The sequence below is a fragment of the Eptatretus burgeri genome, chromosome 1 (assembly GCF_056783735.1).
Source record: "Eptatretus burgeri isolate ZD-2024b chromosome 1, Ebu_testis_v1, whole genome shotgun sequence".
NCBI classification, from domain to species: domain Eukaryota; kingdom Metazoa; phylum Chordata; class Myxini; order Myxiniformes; family Myxinidae; genus Eptatretus; species Eptatretus burgeri.
In genome coordinates, this window is record NC_140961.1 from 150,423,656 (window position 1) to 150,436,195 (window position 12,540).

A 12,540-nucleotide genomic window follows, 5' to 3' on the forward strand; every position below is an offset into this window, starting at 1 on the left:
TGAAACATATGAGCCTACGGTTTTGAAGTCCATCACATCATTGCTGTCCAATTGCCAACTCATGAGATCATACATTGCAGGAGGATCACCATTTTCATCAAAATACATATTTTCACCATAATTGTTCACAAAATGAACTCTTCGTAAGTAAAAGAGTAACTGAAGAAAAAGGAAAGAAAAATGTTTTTCATTTTAAAATTTTGGTTCTAGTTCGTCTCATACAAGAGCGAGGTGAGAAAAAGTAAGATTGAATCATGGCAATGAACTGAGGAGAGGAGCAGTGGGGCTACTGTTGGACAAAACAAACAAGGGAATGGGGGAACAGGAAAGGGGGAGAGAGGGGTGGGGGCAGTGAAAGTGCCCAAAAAATAACTATTTCCTTAAATAGGGTTAATTGGGAAATATATAATTATGAATAGAGGTCTTTTTAACATTGTCGAGGCTCGAATGAGAGCTAACACACAATGCACAGCAAGGGGGGGGCATGAGATAAGAGGGGTGGGAGAGGGAAGGTCAAAACAGTGGGGAAAAGAGACATTAGGACATCTGTGGAAGGGAGAAGGATGGGGTAGGAAATACGCGATATACACGATGCACATTCCAGGGACTTTGGTGAAAGAAAGCAGGGAATTAGAAGGAGGTGGGTTTGGGGTGGATTAACGGGGGTAGAAGAGATTGAAGTTTTGGATTGGGGAAGATAAGACGTGGCAGTGAAGAGCTGTTTTGAAGGCCTGGAGGGAAGAATGGTATTGAAGAGAGTGTGGGAGTTTATTCCAAAGGTGGGGAAAGAGAGGAATGAAAGAGTGAAGGTGAACAGTGATTTGTGATTTTGGTAGTTTTAGCAGATGGGGGTTGTTGGTGGATGTTGAACACCCTGCGAAAATATGGTGGACAGAGCAGGGGGGGGCGAGACCCAAGAGGAGATGGTAGAAGACAGAAAGACCACCGACCTGTCTGCAGTGAGAGAGTAAGAGGCCGAAAGGCTCACCCTCATCGCGGGAGATGACAATGATCCTAAATGCCTTGGCTTACACAGCCTGAAGCCGAGAAAGATAAGAGGCAGTAGCAGCAGCCCAGAGGGGAGAGAAGTACTCCATCAGGCTGCAGACAAAAGCTTTGTATGAGGTCAGGAGCTCAGGTGGGCTGAGGAAGGACTTTGCATAATGGAGGATTCCCAGTTGGTGACTGGCTTTGGAGGCCATGTTGGAAATGTAGCTTTCCCAGGAAAGATCATGGCAGATAGTGAGACCCAGAAGCTTGAATGAAAGGACTTCATCCAGAGGATTGCTGAGAAAGTAGATGGGGACAGGGGGGAGTTCTAATTGGTCCTTTCAGAGAGCCATAGTGAGAGTGTGACATTTGTCAGGATTGAAAGACTTGTTCCACGTGTTGGACCAGTTTGTGATTTTATCCATATCTGCAGAGATGAAAGAAGCTGCTGCTTGCTGTTGTGAGGTATTACAGATGGTAAGACAGAGGGTGGAGTCATCAGAAAATAAATAAAGATGATTTTCCAGAGTCAGAGTGATCATTGATGAAAACCAGAAAAACAACAGGAACCAGAACACTACTTTGAGGATCTCCAGCCTGGACAGGAAGAGAGGATGAGAGAACTCCATTTCGGACCACACCTTGGCTGCAACAGGAGAGGAAGTCTGCGAGCCATGAGTGGAGATGCCATTGGATACCATCGGAAGAGAGTTTGATGAGCAGGGCAGGGTGCCAGACCTTGTCAAAAGCACGCAATATGTCTAAGGATATGGCTCTGATTTCATTTCCGGCACTGAGGACCTCCATCCATTTTAGGGAGAACAGAAGCAGCATATCCAGGGTAGAGTAACCTGGTCTGAAACCAAATTTATGATCGGAAATCAAGCTATTGGAGAAGATAAAGTATTTAATGTCTGAACCGATTATGGATTCCATCACCTTCTGTTTATGCGCCTTTTTTATGCAGAGCGGTAATGTTTGCTGATTTACAAGCAGAAGGCAGATGACCTTGAGCAAATGAGAGGGTGAATAGAACAGAGAGAGGGTGAGCAAGAGCAAAGGAGCAGGTTTTCAGGACATGTGGGCTGATGCCGTCATGAGCGGTTCCAGAATCTGAGTCATGGTTTGACAGCAAACTCTCCACTTTGTCGGAAGAAAAGTCCAGGGAAATTTGGGTGTGACTGGGTAAGTTCGGTACAGAATGCGATGGATTTTGGAGACAATATTTAGATGCAAATCGCAGAGTTTAGGCTGTCTTCTTTCGTTTAACATGAAATCCCAGTTAGAGTGAGAGCTTTAGATTACAAATTCAAACATATTAAAACATGAAGTTGAAGGATGCGAACGTCGCATTTTTTTTATCCTGAATTCTGATTCTAAATATCAAAAGAGAAGATGACATATTTGCTGGATATTTACTGATGTTAATAAAAGTAGAAACACTACCTTAGTGCAAACTATATGCAATACGATACAACACATGACAGAGAATATAGGAAAAAAAAAAGACGATGTACAAACTGAAAATCTCATTTTTATTGGACGATTTCAGGTCATTGCAATTATTTGAATACAGTGATAAATTGGGATTATGTTAACTTGAATTGTCCAGGCAAGTCAATCAAACCCCCAAATGCCAGTGAGGAAAAATGGTGTGCACACGAATAAATATTTTGGGGACTCTAAAGAGAGTCATTAATTGTGTACAAAGTCTCTGAAGAAACATAAAACTTCTTAATACACAAATAAGGGGTGGGGGGTACTGACGGACCATGTACACTCTGCAGATACCTTGGAGAGGAGGAGGGGGTTGCAAAGCACAGATAGAGCAGAGGGTGCAAGACCAGAAAGTAAGTGGAAGAAGACAGACAGACAACTGACCTGACTGTGATGATGAAGTGATAAGCCAATTGACCTTGGTTTCCAATAGAAATATAATGTATGATAATGATACCGAGGAGTTTGAGTAACTGAACAACTGAGATGGGGGGGGGGGGAGGCTCCCAAACGGGATTTGTCCGATAGATTGTTTTGTTAAGAAAGTTAAGAAGTGTTAAGAAAGAGGATTGTTAAGAAAGGAGATGAGAGAGAGAGAGAGAGAGAGAGAGAGAGAGAGAGAGAGAGAGAGAGAGAGAGAGAGAGAGAGAGAGAGAGAGAGAGAGAGAGAGAGAGAGAGAGAGAGAGAGAGAGAGAGAGAGAGAGAGAGAGAGAGAGAGAGAGAGAGAGAGAGAGAGAGAGAGAGAGAGAGAGAGAGAGAGAGAGAGAGAGAGAGAGAGAGAGAGAGAGAGAGAGAGAGAGAGAGAGAGAGAGAGAGAGAGAGAGAGAGAGAGAGAGAGAGAGAGAGAGAGAGAGAGAGAGAGAGAGAGAGAGAGAGAGAGAGAGAGAGAGAGAGAGAGAGAGAGAGAGAGAGAGAGAGAGAGAGAGAGAGAGAGAGAGAGAGAGAGAGAGAGAGAGAGAGAGAGAGAGAGAGAGAGAGAGAGAGAGAGAGAGAGAGAGAGAGAGAGAGAGAGAGAGAGAGAGAGAGAGAGAGAGAGAGAGAGAGAGAGAGAGAGAGAGAGAGAGAGAGAGAGAGAGAGAGAGAGAGAGAGAGAGAGAGAGAGAGAGAGAGAGAGAGAGAGAGAGAGAGAGAGAGAGAGAGAGAGAGAGAGAGAGAGAGAGAGAGAGAGAGAGAGAGAGAGAGAGAGAGAGAGAGAGAGAGAGAGAGAGAGAGAGAGAGAGAGAGAGAGAGAGAGAGAGAGAGAGAGAGAGAGAGAGAGAGAGAGAGAGAGAGAGAGAGAGAGAGAGAGAGAGAGAGAGAGAGAGAGAGAGAGAGAGAGAGAGAGAGAGAGAGAGAGAGAGAGAGAGAGAGAGAGAGAGAGAGAGAGAGAGAGAGAGAGAGAGAGAGAGAGAGAGAGAGAGAGAGAGAGAGAGAGAGAGAGAGAGAGAGAGAGAGAGAGAGAGAGAGAGAGAGAGAGAGAGAGAGATAGAGATAGACATAGACATAGAGATATCACAATTGAGACATATTCCAAGTGTTTGACCAGGTTGTAATTTTGTCAAGATCTGAACACACACATACACACGTGAACGCGCGCACACACACACACACACACACACACACACACACACACACACACACACACACACACACACACACACACACACACACACACACACACACACTTACATTCTCATGGAATCAGACCACCATCCTTGGCAAAGGGTCATTAAGGGTGAACCACAAGATTAGAAAGGTCTTTTACGCCTGTGAAAACTCCATCAACCGACACGACACATCGACTCCATCAGCAGCATTACCTCCTGATCTTAATATTGAGCAAAAGCCGCAAATTACATCTCACATGGCAAAAAAAACACATAATATGCAAGGAACAAAAGCCTGTTAGCCACCCAAACCTCTGTTCTTGATCATGCAAATTAAAAACCAGTAGACAGAGTGAAACTGGGACAAGTATACATCGGTTATTTTTTTATTATTATTATTTTTGTAAATATTCCTCTTAGTTGTAATGTAACATATTTGCATGTGTCAATGTGTACCTTTTCATTAGTTTTCTGTTTGTGTGTCCCTGCTTGTTATCTTGCTGCCCCACTATTGGTATGTTGCTTATTTTTTTCCCCCTTCTGTCACTTCACTCTTCTATGAGCCTCAATTTTGTGGAATAAAATGAATGGATGTCTGACATACAGACTCCTGTACATTTTTTCTCACTAAATCCACGATCACATTCATGTGTCCCTCTTTCGTCTTATTTGCTCTTGTGAATCTTTGTCATCATTTTCATGATTATCTTTTTGGATTCAGAATATCAGACAAATCCCATTATGTTACGCCCTGCAACAATGATTTGTCATTACCAGCAGAGTATATCTGCCTGTGTTCTTGTGATCTTGTTGTTGTTCCTGTGGTGGAAAATTTGTTTCAAATATTAGCTTCATGTTTGGCTGTGGCCCAAGTAAGCCTAATGATCGATTTAACTTTGCAAATACAGGCTTCTCGCCCATACTACATATGTATATATATATATATATATATATATATATATATATATATATATATATATATATATATATATATATATATATATTCATATCTTGAGTTGTTCACCAAGAAGAATCATGGGTATAAGATCATCTGACCCAGAGTTGAGGCAAATGAAGGTGTTTTTGTATTAAACAAAAGATGTTTATCATCTCCTTGGAGAGGAAGCAGCCCACATATCCTGCCATAAGGATGAGAGAGCCCTTTGTGCTGTGAATCAAAGTGCTCGATTGTAATGAGTGTGAGATGAATTCCCGTGCTCACACATTGTGAGCGGTGTTACATGCTCGTGCACAAACGTTATATGGTGTTCTAAGTAAGAGACTGAGGAACATTGAGTGATTTGTCGTTTTGCTGAGGTGGGATGGAATGTTGGTGGGTTCATTGTCTAACACCCCCCCACCCCTCCCCACACTCCTATACTCGTATCTATGCAAATAATTTTGCTATAGAAAGCTGGGCTTGTGAACATAGCTTTGAGGGAGGGATATGGGGAATTATCTTTCTCTTTATTTGTTCACATGCCTCCTCCCACGTACACAAATAAATGATTCAACTCTCATTGGGACTGGAGTTACTGGAGTGAGGTTCGATTCCAGTGGAGGTTTGAGTAATTCCACAATATTCCAAGCACAACATTCGAAACACGTTCTTCTGACGCATAGCTTTATTTTGGGCAGTGTTTTGGCAACCCCCCCCCTCCAAAAAAAACCACCCGGATTATGTATATAAAGCAAAACCATACGTACTGCTAATAATTCAAAACAACTCACGGCACTGGAAAATGTGAGGACAGGAACACAGTCCTGTAAATGGTGGAGTCTCATAATACCCTCCCACACCTGAACATGGTGCTACCCAATAAACATTTAGATAGAGAATTTGCGTCCCTACACTCACCCCCCTCCCCCCCGGCCCCCAATTATACCAGCGGCAAAGATAAAAACAACCCTATACATTAATTAGGGTCATGCTTATCCGATATAGCAAGTCTAGATGTAATTGAACCACAACTGTATGAGAAGTAGTGTGACAAACAAACCCACAAACAAACACCAGTCTGTTAATGATAATAAGAATTACATTACCTTACCCCAACCCTAATACCCTTGAGAGATATCCTTTCGAATTACTCTTTTGAATTACCCTTTACAATTACCCTTTATAATGACCCTTTAGAAATACCCTTTATAATTACCCTTTATAATTACCCTTTAGAATTACTAGTGGGCCCATTGGTTCATTGGCCTTCACAGCCTAGTTGCATACCCACCTGCTGTATTGCTTAAGCATCAGCTTGCCTTTCACCAAGGCCAGATGTCAGGTCAGGTTATGGGAGCATGTGCCAGAACAGCGCGTCGCTGCGTCCAATTTCCGCCGGTACTCCAGGGGCCTCCGTCTGGCCATCCCCCAGGCAGATTCCAGGCCCATCCCCATCTCCTTGAGATGATGGTCAACCTGTTGCAACCATGAGGGACGTGGTCGGCCCACTGGCCTCTTCCACTCATGAGACTCCCTCGCTGAGGGAATCTGGTGAGCAGGATCAGCGTCAGGAAAACGAGCCACATGTCCATACAGCCGCAACTGACGCTCACGGACTATGCAGGTAACAAATCTCATCCGAGTCTTTCTCAGCAACCGCTCATTGGACACAAAATCCGACCAGCGAAAGCCAAGGATTCTCCGAAGACACCTGGTACCAAAGGAATTAAGTCTCCGTCTCAGATCCTTGGTCAGATTCCAAGTCTCGCACCCATAGAGCAAGACTGGAAGTACCAAGGACCTGAAGACTCGGACTTTCGTCATCCCGCACAGGTACCGGCAGCGTCACACCCCATGATCCAGTGAATCCATGACTCCCCAGGCCCGACCCAGACGTCTATTGACCTCTGACTCGCAGCCAGTAGAGACATGAATATCACTGCCAAGGTAAGTGAATCTCTCCACCACCTCAACATCCTCACCACAAACAGACACAGACAGGACAGCAGCATCCAAGATGTCACCGAAAGCCTGGATCTTAGTTTTGACCCAAGACACCCGTAATCCCAACGGCTCCGACTCCTCATTCAGCACCTCAAGGGCCCCCAAGAGGATGTCTAAAGTCTCCGCAAAGATGACTGCATCATCTGCAAAATCAAGGTCCGAGATCTTGACATTCCCAAACGATGCACCGCAACTTGATCTCTCCGACATCCTCCCTAGAATCCAGTCCATACAAGTGCTGAAAAGTGTGGGGGCAAGTACACATCCCTGACGAACTCCAGTAACAACTGGAAATAAGTCAGAGATGGTACCACCACACTTCACAGCACTCTCAGTACCAGAGTAGAGTTCAGACATCAGATTGATCAGTTTTGGTGGCACCCCACGAAGACCAAGAATCCTCCAGAGGACATCCCGATTCACTGAATCGAACGCTTTACAGAGATCAAAATAGGCTGCAAGCAGCCCCTGCCGAAACTCTCGTCTGCGTTCGGTGAGGACACGAAGTGCAAGGATACGGTCAATCGTTGACCTCTTTAGTGTAAAGCCTGAGTGCTCTGGACGCTGGTGCTCAAGCAGATGGTGGCGAACCCTATCAAGAATTATCTGAGCAAAGACCTTGCCAGGCACTGAGAGCAGCGTCACCCCTCGGTAGTTGTTGCAGTCTTGGCGATCACCCTTCCCTTTCCAGAGAGGGACAACAAGGCCCCTCTTCCAGTCAGTTGGGATGATGCCTGTGTTCCAGGCAGAGCACAATGATGTTCCACAGTGATGACTCCATCTACACCTCACTCTCCGAAAACATGGACCATCTTCTATCTTCTCATCCAAACTCTCTCTTCCTCTTATGTGGTGACTTCAATTGTCATCACGCCAGTTGGCTAGGTGTGGGTACCTCTCTCACCTGCCATGGGACATCAGCAAAAGCTTTCTGCGACTCATTGGGACTGACTCAATCGGTCAACTTCCCGACCCGGATCTCAACCAATGGTACTCCATCTCTTCTGGATCTGATTTTGACAAATTTCCCTGACAATATCTGCTGCTCTTCCTTCGCTCCAATTGGTTCTTCTGACCACGTCCTTGTTAAAGTGGACATCTCTCTGGCTGTTATCAGAGAACCACCTCACCGCCGTCGAGTCTGGCATTTCACTCAAGCCGACTGGCAGGGTCTCCGAGCAGCCATCAAACTTACAGACTGGTCTCCTATCACTACTTTCTCAAACATCAACTCATCCTGGGAATTCTTTCAAAGAAACTTGCTCTCCCTCATGCACAGATTTATCCCCTCTCGTGTTCAGTTGTCTTACCCTTCCTCCTGCCCTTGGTTTACTGAAGCTTGTGGTGAGGCAGTTGTCCTGAAACAACTTGCCTTTGCCTCATGGAAAGCAAACCCAACTGAGGACAATCTCAGTTCTTTCCACAAAGCTCGGAACAAGTGTGTATCTACCCTCAGGAGAGCCAGAAAACAACATCTTTCTCATCTCAAGTCTGAACTCTCAAACCTCTCTCCCTCCTCAAAATCCTGGTGGCGTTTAATCAAATCTGTTTCTGGTGTATGTTCCCCCTCCATCCCCTCCCTTACCTCAAATGGCCGCACTGCTGATTCCACACGTGATAAAGCTGAATGTCTAAACTCGGTGTTTGCAGCTAAATCTTGTGTCCCAAACCCATCACTATCTCTACCCACTTTACCCAGTCGCACCAAACTGTCCCTGGACTCTGTATCCTTTTCTCCTGACAAGGTGGAGAGCTTGCTTTCAAACCTCGAGTCAGATTCTGCAACCGGTCCAGACGGCATCAGCCCACGTGTCCTCAAAGCCTGCTCTTCTGCTCTTGCTCACCCTCTCTCTGTTCTATTCACCCTCTCATTTTCCCAAGGTCATCTGCCATCTGCTTGGAAATCTGCTAACATCACTGCCCTGCATAAAAAAGGTGCAAAAACAGATCCCTGTAACTACAGACCAATCAGCCTTCTCCCAATCATCAGCAAGGTTATGGAATCCATCATCGCTTCAGACATGAAATCCTTCCTCTTCTCCAATGGCTTGATTTCCAATCATCAATTTGGTTTCAGACCAGGTCACTCTACCCTGGATATGCTGCTACTGCTCTCCCATCCAATGGATGGAGGTCCTCAATGCCAGACAGGAAATCCGAGGCCGTATCCCTGGACATATCACGTGCTTTTGACACAGTCTGGCACCCTGCCCTACTCACCAAACTCTCTTCCCATGGTATTCAAGGCCATCTCCACTCATGGCTCGCAGACTTCCTCTCCTGTCGCAGTCAACGTGTGGCCCTAAATGGAGTTCTTTCATCCCCTCTTCCTGTGCAGGCTGGAGTTCCTCAAGGTAGCGTTCTGGGCCCTGTTCCTTTTCTGGTTTTCATCAATGATCTCTCGGACTCTCTGGAAAATCCTCTATTTCTCTTTGCCGATGACTCCACCCTCTGCCGTACCATCTGTGATCCCTCAGACCGGCAAGCAGCAGCTTCTTCGCTCACTGCAGATCTGGATAAAATCACAAACTGGTCCAACACGTGGAACATGTCTTTCAATCCAGACAAATCTCACACTCTCACTATGTCTCTTCGAAAGGACCGTTTACAAACCCCCCCCCCCCATCCACTTTCTCAACAATCCTCTGGAAGAAGTCTTTTCTTTCAAGCTTCTGGGTCTCACTATCTGCCATGACCTTTCCTGGGAAAGTCACATTTCCAACCTTGCCTCAAAAGCCAGTCGCCGACTGGGAATCCTCCGTCGTGCAAAGTCCTTCCTCGGCCCTCTTGAGCTCCTGACCAATTACAAAGCTTTTGTCCGTAGCCTGATGGAGTACTGCTCTCCCCTCTGGGCTGGTGCTCCTGCCTCCCACCTTTCTCGACTTCACGCTGTCGAAACCAGGGCATTTAAGATCATTGGCATCTCCCGCAATGAAGCTGAGTCTTTGGGCCTCTCACTCAATCACCGCAGGTTGGTCGGTGGTCTTTCTGTCTTCTACCGACTCCTCTCCAGCCTTGCCCCCCCTGCTCTCTCTGCGATTTGTCCCCACCACATTTCCGCAGGGCGCTCAAGGTCCGCCAACAACCCCCTTCTGGTAAAACTACCAAAATCACGAATCACTGCTCATCTTCACTCTTTCATTCCTCTTTTTTCCCGCCTTTGGAATAAACTTCCTCACTCTATTCTTTCCCATTCTTCCCTCCAGGCTTTCAAAACAGCTGTTCACCACCTCTTATCTTCCCCCATCCAAATCCTCGATCTTTTCTACCCCCGATAATCCACCCAAGCCCACTTCCTTCAATTCTCCTGCTTTCCTTCCTGAAAGTCCCTGTAATGTCCATCTTCTCCTCGCCATGTTCCCCGTCCCATCCCCATCCCTCTCCCTTCCACAGTTCACCTGTGTCTGTTCCCCAATGTTTTGTCCCTTCCACTCCCGCCCCTCTTGTCTCATGCCTCCTTGCTGTGAGTTGTGTGTTCGCTCTCATACGAACCTCGACCAAGGTATACAAAAAAAAAAAAAAAAAAAAAAAAAAAAAAAAAACACAAAACTGCATGCAACGACACGAGTGCAGCATTTCCACCAGCCTTGAGAAGTTCAGCATGGATGCCACAGATCCCTAGAGCTTTGCCCCGTTTCAACTGGTTCACCGCAGCCCGTGTTTCCACAAGCGAAGGTGGACCACAGTTGATTCGAGGGTCAGCAACAGGGATTGTAACACCTTTGACGTCCAACTCGACAGCTGGGGGATCAGCCTGGTACAACCGCTCAAAGTAACCGGCCCAGCGGGCCTTCACTTCAGACTCCTCTGTCAAGAGCCTACCACTCTCTGCTCGAACTGCAGTGCTCCAAGGGATGGGCTTGGATTAATGTAATGCGCGAATTCCCCTGTAAGCGGGACGAGAATCACCTGTCCACAGTTGATGCTCTACCCCCTCACAGATTCCTCGCACATAGGCCTCCTTGTCCACCCTCAGTGCACGTACAGTTTTACGCCTCAGCTCCCTGAACAGCTCAGCTCTGCCATTCAGCCTGGCCCTGCGACTCTGGTCAATGGTCTCCAGTATCCCTTGAGAGACAAAATTCTTCTTTGCCCTGCGGTGAGCTCCAAGGCATCCACCGGCAACATCAAGGACGGTGGTCTTGAAGGCGCTCCACAACTCTCCAGGACCCCCCAAAGCACCCAGACCCCCCAAGTGTCCACTCAGCCTGTTCGCAAACTCCTCAGCTACTCTTTCATCTCTGAGCTTGGCAACATCCAGCCTAGGCTGGGATGGTACCATTCTCCAGGATTTAAGGTACAGCTTTAGAGTTGCTACAACAAGCCTGTGGTCAGTATTGAGGAACTGAGCACTCCGGTAGACCCTGCAGTTCTGGATCATCCTCCAACGACCGTCAATGAGGACATGGTCAATCTCCTTTGCCACACCGCCAGCGTTGGAATACCAAGTCCAGCGATGAGCTTGTGGGCGCCGAAACCATGAACCAGCCACCCTAAGTCCATGACTTCTTGCAAAGTCAAGGAACTTAGTGCTATTCTGCTTCATAGTTCCTGACCCATGGGGACCAACACACACCTCATAACCATCCCTACCAGTTCCAATCGATGCATTGAAATCCCCCAATAATAGAAGTGTATCTCGTCTGGGGCACTGATCAACCACAGACTCGAGTGTGGTGTAGAATGCATCCTTCACGGTGAGATCACTCGCCTCAGTCGGAGAATAAACAGAGACCAGGCAAATGACACCTCTGGAGTGGCGAATCCTTAATCTCACAATACGCTCGTTGACCGGTGTTACCTCAATTATCATTGGGGTCAGTTTATTGGACACAGCTACAGTAACTCCTTGGGTATGGTAACCATCAGAGCGACCAGAGCAATAGTAGGTGTAACCACCCACCATTATCTCACCGCAATCCGGTCTCCGAACCTCAGAGAGAGCTGCAATACCGATGTCCAAACGCTTGAGCTCAGATGATAACAGAGACAGGTGATCATCCTCCTGAAGGATTGGACATTCCAAGCACCCACCCGAAGGGACCGCCTCAAGTTAACCCAAGGAGACCACCGTCTGGTGGACGACACCTCAGCACCACTCCGACACACTCTCCCGCAATCTGACCCAGGGATGTTACCGCGTGGTTTCCCTCCTTGTCAGATGTGCTTCGCCTCATTCAGAGATTATACCTTTTTCATTGTTATTGTCAAACGATACGACGATTATTGTTGTTGTTAATAACATTTGTATTAATTAATATATTGTTTGTTACAATGTTGTCATTTTTTTAGTGATTTATTGCATTAATAGAATGTCATGCCACATAAGGAATTATGAAGCTGCACGGCATACACCTTTACATTGCATTTGTTTAAAACATGGGAATTCTTCGGGGTTCCTGTAGTTAATAATCCCAATCAACTCAGGAGTTCATGACAATCATTATGATTTCTCATGTTCCACATCAGAACGCGTTAGTAGAACTACACAAAAACATGCCACACACAACACAACACACACA